Genomic DNA, 16,022 nt, shown 5'->3' on the forward strand with positions numbered 1-16,022 from the left:
AATGGACTTGAGGATATGGGGAGGGGGAAGTGTAAGCTGTGCCAGCGAGAGGGAGGCATGGACATATATACACTACAAAACGTAAGGTAGGTAGCTAGTGGGATGCAGCCGCATAGCCCAGGGAGGTCAGCTCGGTCCTTTGTGACCGCCTGGAGGTGTGCGATAGGAAGGGTGCGAGGGAGGGAGATGCAAGAGGGAAGAGATATGGGAACATATGTATATGTATGCCTGATTCACTTTGTTATAAAGCAGAAACTAACACACCATTGTAAAGCAATTTTACTCCAATCAAGATGTAAAAGAAAAAAAAAAAAGAGGAGACAGTATGGTCTCCATACCCAAAAAATAAAAAATAAAAAAATGGAAAATTTCCCCTATATTTTCTCAATTATTTTTATAGATTCAGGTCTTTTAAGTCTTTAATATAATTTGAGTTGAATTTTTGTGTATGGTTTAAGATATATGTACAAATTCATTCATTTGTACATGGTTATCCAGTTTTCTCAAAATCACTTGTTGAAAAGATTATCTATTCAAAAGTATGCATTCTTGGCACTATTGTAAAATATCAATTGACTGTATATGCATGAGTTTATTTCTGGGCTTTTGATTCTGTCCCAATGGTCTATGTGTCTGTCTTTATGCCAGTAGTATACTGCATTAATTACTATTGAATGTAACACATTTTAAAAGCAAAAAGTGCTATGCATATAGATTTGTGTTTTCTCAAGGTTGTTTTGTCTTTTGGACCTCTTCTTTGTGGTTCCATACAACTTTTAGAATTGTTTTCACTGTTTATATAAAAATGACATTGGGATTTTGGTAGGGATTGCTTTGAATCTGTAGACCACTTTGTGTAGTATGGACATATTAATGATGTTAAGTCTTCTAATCCATGAACATAAGACGTTTTTCTATTATATGTGTCTTCTTTAATTTCTTTCATCAGTGCTTTGTAGCTTACAGTGTACAAGTCTTTCACTTCCTTAATTAAGTGTATCCTTAAGTATTTTATTCTCTTTGGTGCTGTTGTAAATAGAATTATTTTCTTAATTTCCATTTTGGATAGTATGTTGTTTGTGTACAGAAGTGCAACTGATCTTTGCATGATAATTTTGTATCCTGCCAATTTACTGAAATTCTTTATTTTTCTAACAGGGTTTTTCTGGATATTTTGGTGGGAGGGTTTCTATGTATATGATCATGACATATGCAGAGATAATTTTGCTTCTTTCTTTCTCTTTTGGATATTTTAATTAATTTTCCTTTACTCAACTGCTCTGGCTAGGGCTTGCAGTACTACATTGAATAGAGTGGTGAGAATGAACATCTTTGCCTTGGTCCTTATCTTTTAGGAAAAGTTTTCAGCTCTTCACAGGTGAGTATTATGTTAGCAGCTGGGTTGTAATATATCGCTTTTTTCTTGATAAGGTATGTTCCTTCTTACCTAGTTTTTGAGATATGTTATCATGAAAGTGTGTTGAAATTTATCAAATACTTTTTCTGTAATCATGTGATTTTCCCCTTTATTCTATTAATATAGTGTAGTAAATTAATTCATATGCATATGTAGAGCCATTCTCACATCCTAGGTATAAATCCTACATGATGATAGCTTATGATTATTTTAATGTGTTGTCAAAGTTGATATGCTACTGCTTTTTGAGGATTTTCCATGTATAATTATCAGAATATATTTAATGAGTTGCAGTTCTCTTCACTTGTGTGTCTTTGTCTTTGGTATCTGGGTAATGCTGCTCTCATAAAATCAGTTTGTAAGTGAACCAATCTTTTCAATTATCTTAAATATTTTGAAGTATTGACATCAGCTCTTTTAAAAATGTTTAAATTTAATTTTTAATGTATATTGGAGTATAGTTGTTTAACAATGTTCTGTTAGTTTCAGGTGTACAGCAAAGTGATTCCATTATACATATGTCCATTCATTTGCAGATACTTTTCCCATATAGGTTATTACAGAATACTTAGTAGAGTTCCTGTGCTATACAGTAGGTCCTTGTTGATTATCTATTTTATATACAGTAGTGTGTATATGTCAATTCCAAAAACTTAATTTATCCCTCACCCCCCCAACTTTCCACTTTGGTAACCATAAATTTGTTTTTTTGTTTGTTTGTTTGTTTGTTTGTTTGTTTGTTTTTGCGGTATGTGGGCCTCTTACTGTTGTGGCCTCTCCCATTGTGGAGCACAGGCTCCGGACGAGCAGGCTCAGCGGCCATGGCTCACGGGCCCAGCCACTCCACGGCATGTGGGATCTTCCCAGACCGGGACACGAACCCGTATCCCCTGCATCGGCAGGCGGACTCTCAACCACTGCGCCACCAGGGAAGCCCCATAAATTTGTTTTTGAAGTCTGTGAGTCTGTTTCTTTTTTGTAAATAAGTTCATATGTATCATTTTTTTAGAGTCCATATATAAGTGATATCATATGATATTTGTATTTGTCTGACTTGCTTCACTTAATATGGTAATTTCTGGGTCCATCCATGTTTCTGCTAATGACATTATTTCACTCTTTTTTATGGCTGAGTAATATTCCATTGCATATATTACTGCATCTTCTTTATCCATTCCTCTCTTGATGGACATTTAGGTAGCTTCCATGTCTTGGCTATTGTAAATAGTTCTACAATGAACACTGGGTTGCATGTACATTTTCAAATTATGGTTTTGTCTGGATATATGCCCAGGAGTGGGATTACTGGATCATATGGTAGTTCTATTTTTTGTTTTTTGTTTTTAGCTTTTTTGTTTTTCCAGTACGTGGGCCTCTCACTGTTGTGGCCTCTCCCATTGCAGAGCACAGGCTCCGGATGCGCAGGATCAGCAGCCACAGCTCACGGGCCCAGCTGCTCCATGGCATGTGGGATCTTCCCGGACTGGGGCACGAACCCGTGTCCCCTGCATTGGCAGGTGGACTCTCAACTACTGCGCCACCAGGGAAGCCCTATTTTTAGTTTTTTAAGGAACCTCCATACTGTTCTGCATAGTGGTTGTACTGATTTACATTCCCACAAACAGTGTAGAAGGGTTCCCTTTTCTCAACACCCTCTCCAGAATATATTGTTTCTAGACATTTTGATGATGACCATTCTTACTGGCATGAGGTGATATTTCTTTGTAGGTTTTATTTGCATTTCTCTAATAATTAGAGATGTTGAGCATCTTTTCATGTGCTTTCTTGGCCATCTGTATGTCTTCTATGGAGAAATGTCTATTTAGATCCTCTGCCCATTTTTTGATTGGGCTGTTTATTTTGATAAAGTGCTGCATGATTTGACTGTATATTTTGGAAATTGATCCCTTCTCAGTCACTTCATTTGCAAATATTTTCTCCCATTCTGTGGGTTGTCTTTTGGTTTTGTCTATGGTTTCTTTTGCTTTGCAAAATCCTTTGACTTTAATTAGGTCTCATTTGTTTATTTTTGTTTTAATTTTCATTATTCTAGGAGGTGGATCCTAGAAGATATTGCTGCAATTTATGTCAAAAAGTGTTCTGCCTATGTTTTCCTCTAAGAGTTTTATGGTATCCAGTTATATATGTAGGTCTTTAACCTATTTTGAGTTTATTTTTGTGTATGGTGTTGGAGAATGTTCTAATTTCATTCTTTAACATGTAGCTGTCCAATTTTTGCAGCATTACATATTGAAGAGACTGTCTTTTCTCCATTGTATATTCTTGCCTCCTTTGTTATAGGTTAATTGATCATAGGTGCATGGGTTTATTTCTGGGCTCTCTATTCTGTTGCATTGATGTATGTACCTGTTTTTGTTCCACTACAATACTGTTTTGATTAATCTACTTATGTAGGGGCCCGATTCCTCCAGCTCCATTTTTTTTCCCCCCTCAGGAGTGTTTGGCTATTTGGGGTTTTCTGAGTATCCATACAAATTGTAAAATTTTTTGTTCTAGTTCGCTGCAAATTTCCATTGGTTATTTGATAGGGATTGTCTTGAATCTGTAGATTGTTTTGGGTAGTATAGTCATTTTTGCAATATTGATTCTTCCAAATTAAGAACACAGTACATCTTTCCTTCTGTTTTTGTCATCTTAAATTTCTTTCATCAGTGTCTTGTAGTTTTTGGAGTACAGGTCTTTTGCATCCTTAGATAGTTTTATTCCTAGGTATTTTATTTTGTTGCTATGGTAAATGGGATTGTTTCCTTAATTTCTCTTTCTGATCTTTTGTTTTTGCTGTATAGAAATGCAAGTGATTTCTGTGTATTAATTTTGTATCCTGCAACTTTAGTGAGTTCGTTGATGAAATCTAGGCATTTTCTGGTGGCAACTTTAGGATTTTCTATGTATAGTATCATGTCATCTGCAAATGGTAACAGTTTTACTTCTCTTCCAATGTGGATTCATTTTATTTCTTTTTCTTCCGATTGCCATGGCTAGGACTCCCAGAACTGTTGAATTAAGGTGGCCAGATTGGACATCCTTTATTTTTCCTGATCTTATAGGAAATGTTTTCAGCTTTTCACCTTTGCCTATGATGCTAACTGTACTTTTTACATATATGTTCTTTATTATGTTGAGGCAGGTTCCCCCTATGCTCACTTTCTGGAAAGTTTTTATCATAAATGGGTGTTGAATTTGTCAAAAGCTTTCCTTGCATCTCTTGAGATGATCATATGGTTTTTATTCTTCAGTTTCTTAATGTGGTGTATCACAATGATTGATTTCTGGATATTGAAAGATCCTTGCAGCCCTGGGATAAATCCCACTTGATCATCATGTATGATCCTTTTAATGTATTTATGCATTTGTTTTGCTAGTATTTTATTAAGGATTTTTACTTCCGTGTTCATCATCACTACTGGTCTGTAATTTTATTTTTGTGGTATATTTGTCTGGTTTTGGTATCAGGGTGATGGTGGCCTGATAGAATGAGCTCAGGAGTATTTCTCCTTCAATTATTTTTAATAGTTTCAGAAAGATAGGTGTTAAGTCTTCTCTAAATATTTGGTAGAATTCACATGTGAAGCCATCTGGTCCTGAACTTTTGTTTGTTCGCAGTTTTTAACCACAGTTTCAATTTCAGTACTTATGATTTGCCTATTCATATTTTATATCTTTTCCGGGTTTAGTCTTAGGAGATTTTACCTTTCTAAGAATTTGTCCATTTCTTCTAGGTTGTCCATTTTATTGACATAGGGTTGCCTGTAATAATCTCTTATGGTCCTTGTTATTTTTGTGGTGTCAGTTATAACTTCTTTTTCATTTCTAATTTTATCAATTTGAGCCCTTTCCCTTTTTTTCTTGATGAGTTTGGTTAAAGGTTTATCAATTTTGTTTATTTTTCTCAATGTACCAGCTTTTAGCTTCATTGACCTTTTATATTATTTTCTTTGTCGTTATTTCATTTATTTTTCTCTTATCTTCATGATTTCTTTCCTTCTACTAACTTTGGGTTTTGCTGTTCTTCTTTCTCTAGTTGCTTTAGGTGTAAGGTTAGGTTGTTTATTTGAGATTTTTCTTGTTTTCTGAATTAAGATTGTATTGCTATAAACTTCCCTCTTAGAACTGCTTTTGCCATGTCCCATAGATTTCGGATCATTGTGTTATCATTGTTATTTTTCTCTAGGCATTTTTTAATTTCCTCTTTGATTTCTTCAATGATCTATTGGTTGTTTAGTAACATATTGTTTAAACTCCACATATTTGTATTCCTTACTTTTTTTTTCTTGTATTTGATTTCTAATCTCATGGCATGTGGTTGGAACAGATGCTTGATACGAGTTCAATTTTCTTAAATATACTGAGGCTTACTTTGAGGCTCAGTGTGTAATCTATTCTGGAAAATATTCCATGTGCACTTGAAGAGAATGGTATTCAGCTGCTTTCTGTTGGAATGCTGTATAAATATCAATTAAGTCCATCTGGTCTAATATGTCATTTAAGGCTGGTGTTTCCTTATTTATTTTCATTTTGGTTGATCTGTCCATTGGTGAAAGAGGGGTGTTTAAGTCCCCTACTATTATTGTGTTACTGTCAATTTCCTCTTTTATAGCTGTTAGTGCTTGTCTTATATATTGAGGGGCTCCTATGTTGGGTGCATATATATTTACAGTTGTTACATCTTCTTCATATTTTGATCCCTTGATCATTATGTAGTGTCCTTATTTGTCTCTTGTAACCATCTTTATTTTAAAGCTGGTTTTGTCTGATATGAGCATTGCTATTCCAGTTTTTTTTCAATTTCTGTTTGCATGGAATAGCTTTTTCCATACTCCCACTTTCATTCTGTATGCTTCCCTCGATCTGAATTGGGTCTCTTGTAACAGCATACAGATAGGTCTTCTTTTTGTATCCATTCATCCAGTCTATGTCTTTTGGTTGGAGCATTTAATCCATTTACATTTAAGGTAATTATTGATATGTGTGTTCTTACTGACATTTTGTTGATTGTTTTGGATTTGTTTTTGTAGGTCTTTTCTTTCACCCTCCTCCTTTGCTCTCTTTTCTTGTGATTTGATGATTATCATTAGAGTTGTGTTTGGACTGCTTTTTCTTTTGTGTGTGTGCATCTATTGTAGATCTTTGGTTTGAAGTTACCATAGGGTTTTGATATAACTGTCTATATATATACAGATTGTTTTAATTTGCTTGTGTCAATTTGAAATTCATTTCCTGTATCCTGCATTGGTTCTCTCCTCTTCTCATGATTTCTGGTTTTGATAACATATTTGTGTGTGGATGATTTACTACATTTACTTTATATTGCCTTTACTGGTGAGCTTTTCCATTCATAATTTTCTTGTTTCTAGTTGTGGTCTTTTCCGCCTAGAGAAATTCCTTTAACATTTGTTGCAATTCTGGTCTGGTGGTGCACAATTCTCTTAGCTTTTCTTGTCTGTAAAGATTCTGATTTCTCTGTTGAATATGAACAAGGAACTGGAAGGGTAGTATAATCTTGGTTGTAGGTTATTCTCTCTCATTACTTTAATTATATTGTGCCACTCCCTTCCAAGATTAGCTCTAGTAGTTTTCTGGTAGCATCTTTAGGATTCTCTATGTATATTATCATGTCATCTGCAAAGAGTGACAGCTTTACTTCTTTTCCGATTTGGATTCCTTTTATTTCCTTTTCTTCTCTGATTGCTGTGTCTAAATCTTCCAAAACTATGCTGAATAAGAGTGGTGAGAGTTGGCAACCTTGTCTTATTCCTGATCATAGTGGAAATGCTTTCAGTTTTTCACCATTGAGGATGATGTTGGCTGTGGGTTTGTCATATATGGCCTTTATTATTTTGAGGAAAGTTCCCCATATGCCTACTTTGTGCAGGGTTTTTATAATAAATCGGTGTTGAATTTTTTCAAAAGCTCTCTCTGCATCTATTGAGATGATCATATGTTTTTTCTCCTTCAGTTTGTTAATATGGTTTATCACATTGATTGATTTGCATATATTGAAGAATCCTTGCATTCCTGGAATAAACCCCACTTGATCATGGTGTATGATCCTTTTAATGTGCTGTTGGATTCTGTTTGCTAGTATTTTGTTGAGGATTTTTGCATCTATGTTCATCAGTAATATTGGCCTGTAGTTTTCTTTCTTTGTGACATCCTTGTCTTGTTTTGGTATCAAGGTGATGGTGCCCTCGTAGAAGGAATTTGGGACTGCTCCTCCCTCTGCTATATTTTGGAAGACTTTGAGGAGGATAGGTGTTAGCTCTTCTGTAAATGTTTGATAGAATTCGCCTGTGAAGCCATCTGGTCCTGGGCTTCTGTTTGTTGGAAGATTTTTAATCACAGTTTCAATTTCAGTGCTTGTGATTTGTCTGTTCATATTTTCTAGTTCATCCTGATTCAGTCTTGGCAGGTTGTGCATTTCTAAGAATTTGTCCATTTCTTACAGGTTGTCCATTTTATTGGCATAGAATTGCTTGTAGTAATCCCTCATGATCTTTTTTATTTCTGCAGTGTCAGTTGTTACTTCTCCTTTTTCATTTCTAATTCTATTGATTTGAGTCGTCTCCCTTATTTTTCATGAGTCTGGCTAATGCTTTATCTATTTTGTTTATCATCTCAAAGAACCAGCTTTTAGTTTTATTCATCTTTGCTACCATTTCCTTCATTTCTTTTTCATTTATTTCTGATCTGATTTTCATGGTTTCTTTCCTTCTGCTAACTGTTCGGTTTTTTTGTTTTTCTTTCTCTAATTGCTTTACGTGCAAGGTTAGGTTTTTTATTCAAGATGTTTCCTGTTTCTTAAGTGGATTGGGCTGTGTTCTCACTGTGTTGTTTGTTTGGTCTGAGGCATCCCAGCATTGACGCCTGCAGGCTGTTTGTTGGCACCAAGTTCTGGTACCAAAATGGCAATATTCTTGGTTCATGCTGAGGAATATTCCCTAGGGGCCTCTACTACCAGTGTCCTTGTTTCCATGTTGGGCCACAGTCAACCTCTGCCTCCCCAGGAGACACTCCAACACCCACAGATAAGTCTGGCTCATGTTCTTATGGAGTCATTGCTTTGCCCTGGCTCCCAGTGCACATGAAAACTTGTGTGGGTCCTCCAAGAGTGAAATCTCTGCTTTCCCCAGTCCTGTGGATCTCCTGCTCTCAAGCCCTTCTGGCCTTCAAAGCCAAATGCTCTAGGGCTCCTCCTCCTGATGCCAGACCCCCAGACTTAGGAGCCTGAGGTGGAGCTCAGAACTCTCACTCTTGTGGAAGAATCTCTGCAATCTAATTATTTTCCATTTTGTGGGTTGCCCAAGCAATAGGTATGGGATTTGATTATATCACAAAATTGCCCCTCCTACCATCTTGTTGCTTGTCTTTGGATGTAGAATATCATTTTCAGTAGTTAGTTGTGATTTTCATGTTTTCATGAGAGAAGATGAGTTCCAGTCTTTCTAATCTGCCATCCTGTCTCAAACCTCCATCATTAATTATAGCAAATAGAAGTGTGGAAAAAGCTTAAATAAGCCACAGAGATTTTTTTCAGTATAATCCACTCCTCTGGTTTAATCATCAACAGCAGGCATTGTGAACAAGCTGGTGTCCCAGAATGCTGCTCTGGGTTTCAGAGATCAGGTTGGCCTGGGTTCCTGCAGCTTAGTACAGCAGCATCAGAAGCATAAAATTTTGTAATTTATATTTTTATTGATGTATAGTTGATTTACAATGCTAATTTTTTTCAGGTGTACAACATAGTGATCCCACATTTTTATAGATTATACTCCATTTAAATTTATTATAAAATATTGGTTATATTCCATGTGTTGTACATTACATCATTATATTTATTTATTTTATAGCTCATAGTTTGTACAGTTTAATCCCATTCTCTAACCTTGCCTCTATTCCCAGCACTCCCCAACTGGTAACAACTGGTTTTGTCTCTGTATCTAAGAGTCTTTTACTGTTTTGTTCTCTTCATTTGTATGTTTTATTTCTTAGATTCCATGTATAAGTGAAAACACACAGTATTTGTCTTTCTCTGTCTTACTTAACATCACTAAGCATAATACCCTCCAGGTCTATCCATGTCATTGAAAATGACAACATTTCATTCTTTTTATGGCTGAGTAATATTCCATTTTATTGTGTGTGGGAGTGTGTGTATGTATACCTCACATATTCTTTATCCATTCTTCTGTTGATGAACACTCGTGTTGCCTCCATATCTTGGATATTATAAATAATGCTTCTCTGAACACTGATATGCATATATCTTTTTGCATTGGTGTTTTTGTTTCCTTTGAATATATACTAAGGAGTGAAATTGCTGTATCATTTTGTAGCTCTGTTTTAAATAATTTTTTATAGAATTTATCCATAAAGCCATTTGGTGCTGGACTTTTCTTTGTTGGGAGGTTTTTGATGATTGATTCAATCTCCTTACAAAATATAGGTCTCTTCAGAGTTTCTATTTCTTCATGTTTCAGTCTTGGTAAGTTGTATGTTTCTAGAAACTTATTAATTTCTTGCAGGATATCTGGACTGTTAGCATGTAACTATTCATAGTTATTTCTTATAATGCTTTTTAATTTTGTGACATCATTTGTAATGTCTCCTATATTATTCTGATTTTTAAAAATTTGTGACTTCTCTTTTTTTTTCATAGTCTACCTAAAGATTTGTACATTTTGTTTGTCTTTTCAAAAATCCAACTATTAGTTCAACTGATTTTTTTCTATTGATTCTCTATTTACTATTTTTTTATATATCTTCTCTGATCTTTATCATTCCATTCCTTATGCTTACTGCAGGCTTAGCTTGTCCCTTTTCAAGTTCCTTTTTTTATTAATTGAAATATACTGGATGTACAATATTATATAAGTCACAGGTGTATAAAATAGTGATTCACAATTTTTAAAGTTTATATCCCATTTATAGTTATCATGAAATATTGGCTAAATAACCCCATGTTGTACAATATATAATTGTCATTTATTTTATACTTAATAGTTTGTACCTCTTAATCCCCTACACCTATACTGCTCTTCACCCTTCCCGCTCCCACTGGTAATCACTAGTTTGTTCTCTATATATGTGAGTCTGATTCTTTTTTGTTATATTTACTAATTTGTTGTATTTTTTAGATGTCACATACAAGTCATTTCACAAAGTATTTCTCTTTCTCTGGGTGACTTATTTCACTTAGCATACTGTCTCCCAAGTCTGTCCATGTTGTTGCAAATGGTAAAATTTCATTATTTTTTATGGCTGAGTACTATTCCATTGTATATATACATATATGTACTACATCTTTTTTATCCATTCATCTGTTGATGGACATTTAGGTGTTTCCATATCTTTTCATTTATAAATAATGCTGCTATGAACATTGGGGTACATTCATCTTTTGGAATTAGTGCTTTTTCTTTTTTTTTGGATATACACTGAGGAGTGTAATTACTGGGTCAAATGGCATTTCTATTTTAGTTTATTGAGAAACCTCCACACTCTTTTGCACAGTGCTTCTGCACAAGTTTACATGCCCAGCAACACTGTAGGAGGGTTCCCTTTTCTCTACATCCTTGACACCATTTGTTGTTTTGTTTTTCTTTATATTTTTGCTTATTATTATAGCCATCTGACAAGTGTGAGGTGATATCTCATTGTGGTTTTTATTTACATTTTTCTGATGATTCACAATGTTAAGCATCTTTTCATGTGCATATTGCCTATCTGCATTTCCTTTTTGAAAAAAATGTCTATTCAGTTCCTATGCCCATATTTTAATTGGGTTGGTTATTTTTTATGTTGAGTTGAATGAGTTGTTTATATATGTTAGATATTAATCCCTTATCAGTCATATCATTTGCAAATATGTTCTCTCATCCAGTAAGTTGTCTTCGCAATCTGTCAATGGTTCTTAAGATGCAACCAGAAAACTACTAGAGCTAATCAATGAATTTGGCAAATTTGTAGGATACAAAGTTAATGCACAGAAATCACTTACATTCTTATACACTAACAACAAAAGTCAGAAAGTGAAGGAAACAATCCCATTCACCATTGCAACAAAAAGAATAAAATACCTAGGAATAAATCAACCTAAGGATATAAAAGACGTGTATGCAGAAAAGTATAAGACACTAATGAAAGAAATCAAAAATGACACAAACAGATGGAGAGAAACACCATGTTCTTGGATTGGAAGAATGAATATTGTGAAAATGACTAAACTACCCTAAGCAATCTACAAATTCAATGCAATCCCTATCAAATTACCAATCGCATTTTTCACAGAACTAGAACAAAAAATCTTAAAATTTGTATGGAGACACAAAAGACCCTGAATAGCCAAAGTGACCTTGAGGGGAAAAAAAACGGAGCTAGAGGACTCAGACTCCCTGACTATACTACAAAGGTACAGTAATCATGACAATACAGTACTTGCACAAAAAAGAGAAATGTAGATCAATAAAACAGTATAGAATGCCCAGAGATAAACTCACACACCTATGGTCACCTAATCTATGACAAAGGGGGCAAGGATATACAATGGAGAAAAGGAAGTCTATTCAATAAGTGGTGCTGAGAAAACTGGACACCTACATGTAAAAGAAAGAAATTAGAACACTCCCTAACACCTTACACAAAAATAAACTAAAAATGGATTAAAGACCTAAATATAATACTAGACACTGTAAAACTCTTAGAGGAAAACATAGGAAGAACACTCTTTGACATAAATCAGAGCAAGATCTTTTCTGACCCATCTCCTAGAGTAATGAAAGTAAAAGCAAAAATAAACAAATGGGATTAATGAAACTTAAAAGCTTTTGCACAGCAAAGGAAACCATAAACAAAATGAAAAGACCAGTCTTAAAATGGGAGAAAATATTTGCAAATGAATCAACAGACAAAGGATTAATCTCCAAAATGTATAAACAGCTCATGCAGCTCAATACCATAAAAACAAATGACTAAATAAAATAATTGTCAGAAGATCTCAATAGACATTTCTCCAAAGAAATACATTCAGATGGCCAATACACACATGAAAAGAAGCTCAACGTCACTAATTATTAGAGAAATGCAAATCAAAACTACAATGAGTTATACCTCACATCGGTTAGAATGGGCATCATCAGAAAATCTACAAACAATAAATGCTGATGAGGAGGTGGAGAAAAGAGAACCCTCTTGCATTGTTGGTAGGAATGTAAATTGATATATCCACTATGGAGAAGAGTATGGAGTTTCCACAAAAAACTAAAAGTAGAATTACCATATGACTCAGTAATCCCACTACTGGGCATATACCCAGAGAAAACCATAATTCCAAAACACACATGCACCCCAATATTTACTGCAGCACTACTTACAATAGTGAGGTTATGGAAGCAACTGAAATGTCCATCGACAGACAAATGGATAAAGAATATGTGGTAACTGTATACAATGTAATATTACTCAGCCATAAAAAGGAATGAAATTGAGTCATTTGTAGAGAAGTGCATGGACCTAGAGACTGTCATACAGAGTGAAGTATGTCAGAAAGAGAAAAACAAATATTGTGTATTAACGCATATATGTGGCATCTAAGAAAAAGGTACAGATGAACCAGTTTGCAAGGCAGAAATAGAGACACAGATGTAAAGAAGAAACATATGGACAACAAGCAGGGAAAGGGGGCAGTGGGAAGAACTGGGAGATTGTGATTGACATATATATACTAATATGTATAAAATAGATAACTAATGAGAACCTGATGTATAGCACAGGGAACTCCACTGTACAGTAGAAAGTAACACAACATTGTAAAACAACTATACCCCCCCCAAAAAAAAGATGTGATACACACACACACACACACACACACACACACACACAGTGGAATAGTACTCAGCCATAAAATGGAATGAAATTTTGCTATTTGCAGCAACATGAATGGACTTGGAGGACCTTATGCTAAGCATAATATGTCATACAGAGGAAGACAAATACTATATGATATAAGTGATATGTAGAATCTACAAAATGAAGCAAAGTAATGAATGTAACAAAAAAGAAGCAGACACAGATATACAGGACAAATTTATGGTTACCAGTGGGGAGGGGGGAGGGGCAATATGGGGAGGGGAGTGAGAGATACAAACTACCGGGTATAAGAGAAGTTCAAGGATGTATTGTACAACATGAGGAATACAGCCAATATTTTGTAATAACTATAAATGAATAGTAATCTTTTAAAAATTTATAAGAAATATTATGTATTCCATGAAAAAGAATATTGGCTTAACAAATATTTAGAATCCTAAGAAGTAAAACAATAGCATACTTATAAACAAATTTAACCCAATAGGTGAAAGAACCATACACTGTAAACTATAAAATATTGATGAAAGTAATTGAAGATAGAAATGACTGGAAAATATCTCATATTCATTAATTGGAAGATATAACATTGTTAAAATGTCCATACTACACAAAGCAATCAGGGATTCAATGCAATCCATATTAAAATCAGATTGCATTATTTTTACATTTTATTTTATTTTAAATTTTATTATTTTAGCACTCTTTTTTTAAACATTTTTATTGGAGTATTGTTGCTTTACAATGGTGTGTTAGTCTCTGCTTTAAAACAAAGTGAATCAGCATTTTTTATAGAAATAGAAAAAACAAACCTGAAACATGTGAAAAAGGGAGAGGTGGAGAAGATGGGGAGATCAACTTCCTCCTCACAAATACATCAAAAATGCATCTACATGTGGAACAGCTCCTACAGAACACCTACAGAACACCTACTGAATGCTGGCAAAAGGCCTCAGACTTCCAAAAGGCAAGAAACTCCCCATGTACCTGGGTAGGGCAAAAGAAAAAAGAAAAAACAGACACAAAAGAATAGGGACCAGACCTGCACCTCTGGGAGGGAGCTGTGAGGGAGGAAAATTTACACACACTAGGAAGCCACTTCACTGATGGAGACGGGGGCTGGGCACTGTGGAAGAGAGTGCAGCAACAGAGGTGCAGAGGGCAAAGTGGAGAGATTCCCATACAGAGGGTTGGTGCAGACCAGCACTCACCAGACTAAGAGGCTTGTCTGCTCACCGGCCAGAGAGGGTGGGGGCTGGGAATAAGTCTTGAGTTTCAGAGTTCAGATCCCAGGGAGAGGACTGGGGTTGGATGCATGAACACAGCCTGAAGGGGACTAGTGCACCACAGCTAGCCAGGAGGGAGTCCAGGAAAATGTCTGGAACTGCCTAAGAAGCATGAGACCATTTTTGGGGGGTGTGCAAGGAGAAGGGATACAGAGCACTGCCAAAATGAGCTCCAGAGACGCGCGAGACGTGGCTATCAGCACAGATACCAGAGATGGGCCTGAAATATTAAGGCTGCTGCAGCAGCCACCAAGAAGCCTGTGTGCAAGCACAGGTCACTATCCACATCTCTCCTTCTGGGAGCCTGTGCAGCCCTCCACTGCCAGGGTCCTGTGATCCAGGGACAACTTCCCCGGGAGAACAAACAGCATGCCTCAGGCTACTGCAAAGTCACACTGTCCTCTGCCAATGCAGGCTCATCTTGCATTCCATACCCATCCCTACCCCGACCTGAGTGAGCCAGAGCCGCCTAATCAGCTGCTACTTTAACCCTGTCTTGTCTGAGTGAAGAACAGATGTCTTCAGACGACCTACATGCAGAGGCAGGGCCACATCCAAAGCTGAAACCCAGGAGTTGTGCAAACAAAGAAGACAAAGGGAAATTTCTCCCAGCAGCCTCAGGAGCAGTGGATTAAATCTCCACAATCAACTTGATGTATCCTACATTTGTGGAATACCTGAATAGAAAAAGATCATACCAAAATTGAGGTGGTGGATGTTGGGAGCAACTGAGACTTGGGGTTTGCTTTCTGCATCTAATTTGTTTCTGGTTTTATGTTTATCTTAGTTTAGTATTTAGAGCTCATTACCATTGGTAGATTTCTTTATTGGTTTGGTGGCTCTCTTCTTTCCTTATTTTTTTGTAATAGTTTTAAATTTTTTTTATTTTTTAATATTTTTATTTTAATAACTTTTTATTTTATTTTATTTTATTTTATTTTCTCCCTTTTCTTCTGAGCCATGTGGCTGACAAGGTCTTAGTACTCCTGCTGGGTGTCAGCTCTGAGCCTCTTAGAGGGGAGAGCTGACTTCAGGACATTGGACCACCAGAAACCTCCTGGCCCTATGTAATACAAAACAGTGAAAGCTCTCCTGGGGATCTCCAACTCAACGATAAGACCCAGCTCCACACAATGAACAGTGAGCTACAGTACTGGACACTCCATACAAAACAACTAACAAGACAGGAATCCAAACCCACCCATTAGCAGAGAGGCTGTCTAAAATCATAATAAGGTCACAAACATCCAAAACACACCACTGGACACGATCCTGTCCACCAGAAACAAAAGATCCAGCCTTATTCACAAGAACACAGGCTCCAATACCCTCCAGCAGGAAGACTACACAAGTCACTGAATCGACCATAACCACTGGGGGCAGACACCAAAAACAATGGGAACGAAGAACCTGCAGCCTACAAAAAGCAGACCTCA

This window comes from Lipotes vexillifer, unplaced genomic scaffold, assembly GCF_000442215.2.
Source record: "Lipotes vexillifer unplaced genomic scaffold, Lipotes_vexillifer_v1.1 scaffold307, whole genome shotgun sequence".
NCBI lineage: Eukaryota > Metazoa > Chordata > Mammalia > Artiodactyla > Lipotidae > Lipotes > Lipotes vexillifer.